The sequence below is a fragment of the Megalobrama amblycephala genome, unplaced genomic scaffold (genome assembly GCF_018812025.1).
Source record: "Megalobrama amblycephala isolate DHTTF-2021 unplaced genomic scaffold, ASM1881202v1 scaffold230, whole genome shotgun sequence".
NCBI classification, from domain to species: domain Eukaryota; kingdom Metazoa; phylum Chordata; class Actinopteri; order Cypriniformes; family Xenocyprididae; genus Megalobrama; species Megalobrama amblycephala.
Genome location: NW_025953339.1, coordinates 235,650 through 238,382, shown reverse-complemented (window position 1 = coordinate 238,382; position 2,733 = coordinate 235,650).

Sequence of the window (2,733 nt, the reverse complement as noted above, 5' to 3'; positions counted from 1 at the left end):
TAATATTAATGCAGCTATCAGTGCACTAAGGTTAAATAAAAGTATAAACATATTTATACTAGGGATAGTTCACACAAAGTGATCACATTTTTTTCCAAACCTGTAAAATGGAGAGATGCAAAAAACTGTTGAGAAACCTTGAGTCAGCTCTGAATATATGCCTTCTCTCAAGATTATTGGGTAGATCATTTCATTTCATTTTCTTTATAAACATTCTAAATGTTACAAACAAACTTTGTTTATAAAGCAATTTAAACCACTGTGCCAATTCGACTCTACACCTATAAAACAACCTATATTATTAACAATATTTTATTGTTGTTATTTAATATTTTGTTATCCCTCTGATGCACATCTTTACAAATATAAAAATATAATTTAGGAATGATATATCAATATTAATTATATATAGATGTGATGTTAAAAGAAACAAATATTTTCTTTATTTGTTTATCAATATTTTAAATTCTTTACCAATACATAGGTTATGTCTAATAAATTGCAGATATATATTTTGTAACTGATGTTAAAAATAGAGGATAGAGGTCATTTTATTTACAGGTTGTAAACTTGTAAACAGAACATCAAGTTAATATGGTCCTTTAAGTATTTCAAAGTATTCCAAAGTATTTAGATTAAGTTACTAAACTTGAGTAATGTAACGAAATACGTTACAGATTACTTTTTAAAGCATGTATTTTGTAATCTATAGTGAAATACATTCTAAAATTAACCTTCCCAACCCTGATTACAGTTAAGAACAGGTACCCACTACCTCTCATGTCGTCTGCTTTTGAGTTATTGCAGGGAGCCCAGGTCTTCACCAAGCTAGACCTCTGCAACACTTACCACCTGGTGCGGATTCGTGAGGGGGATGAGTGGAAGACAGCATTTAATACCCCTTTGACCAACACTTTGAATACTTGGTCCTACCTTTTGGTCTGACTAACGCTCCAGCTGTCTTCCAGGCCTTGGTTAATGACGTGCTGAGGGACATGGCAAACAATTTTGTCTTTGTGTACCTTGATGACATTCTCATCTTTTCCCCTTCTTTACAGGTGCACACTCAGCACGTTCGCAAGGTCCTTCAATGGCTGTTAGAGAATCAGCTCTTTGTAAAGGCGGAGAAGTGCGAATTCCACTCCAAGTCGGTTACATTCCTGGGGTATGTCATCTCAGCTAATGGGATCAGGGCTGATCTTGCCAAGGTAAAGGCCGTAGCCGAGTGGCCTGTCCCCAACACCCGTAAGGCTCTGCAGTGGTTCCTGGGCTTCGCCAATTTTTATAGGCACTTCATCAGGAACTTCAGTCAGGTAGCTGCACCCTTAACAGCTCTCACCTCCACCAAAGTACCTTTCAGATGGAGCAGTCAGGCTCAGGAGTCCTTTGATGTTCTTAAGTCCAGTTTCATCTCTGCTCCTGTTCTCTCTATTTCAGATCCTGATCGGCAATTCATTGTCGAGGTGGATGCCTCCGATGTTGGGTAGGCGCAGTCCTGTCTCAGCGGTAGGGTTGTCACGATACCATAAAAATGTCTTACGATACTATACCAGCTGAAGTATCATGATACCAAGTAGTATCGCGATACCATTCAGGTTACAAAATGAACTTTCATAAAAACATGAAAACAGACCAGATTTTTCTTTGAATACTTCATTAATGAGAATGAATAACAGGCTTTTATTACCAATCAAATTAATCATTGTAAACAAAATTCATCTTAGCACTGCACAGAAGCTGTATGAACTGACATTATGATGTAGCATTTACACTTCAATTACAATTCCATAAATAATGTTATGATATTAATGTTTCAAATATAAAAATTTGAATATAGAAATAAAAATGTTGGCGGAAAAAAATGATAGAATAGGCCTACTTTTAGATGGGAGACTAAAGTCACCAGTAGGTGGCAGCAAGTGTTAATGATTAAGTCAATGAATCATTCAACCGATTTGTTCAAAACGGCTGATTCATTCAGGAATGAAGCAAATGACTTTTGTCTTAATGAATGGATTAGTGAGTCAGTGACTCGCCCAATTTGTTCAAAAACAGATTCATTTAGAAACAAAACAAAAACAGCGCTCTTGCTCATGTCACGGACTATCAGGAGCATTTTTGCCAGCCTATCTTGAAATATCTAACCCTGACTGGAGAGCAGTATGTATATTAAAACATATAATACATTTATAATTATAAAATCACGATTGATATGGTTGATAAGAACCGAGTGCAAGCCCGCTATAGCTTATTGATGAATGGAATTGCATTTGTCTGAATCGTGTTTGCAAAGATGTTTCTAGAAACAAACTATTTCATCTTTTCCAGAAGTGGTCAAATGAACAACGGAAAAACTGTGAGAGTTCATTCTTATATAAAGATTTTATGATGATAATTAAGTGAATTTCAGACCCTTTCTCCAGATAAAATGCACTGCGAACAACAACGTGCAAGTGCAACTTTATCTCATTGCAAAATTAACTGAAGCATCAGGAAACAATAAGGCGCTAATTCTACAGAGCATTTACTACACAGGGCACAGTAGACAGTCAACGGCAGTCTCTTGTAATGTTTTTGCAGGCACGCATGTTCAATTGAAGTGTACCTGCCGCACATACAACATTCCTTACGGTACTGACGATACTACCGTTTAAAAAATACAATGGCATCGCCAGTATTTTGAAGCTTTAGTATCGCGATACTACCGTAGTACCGGTACACCGTGCAACCCTA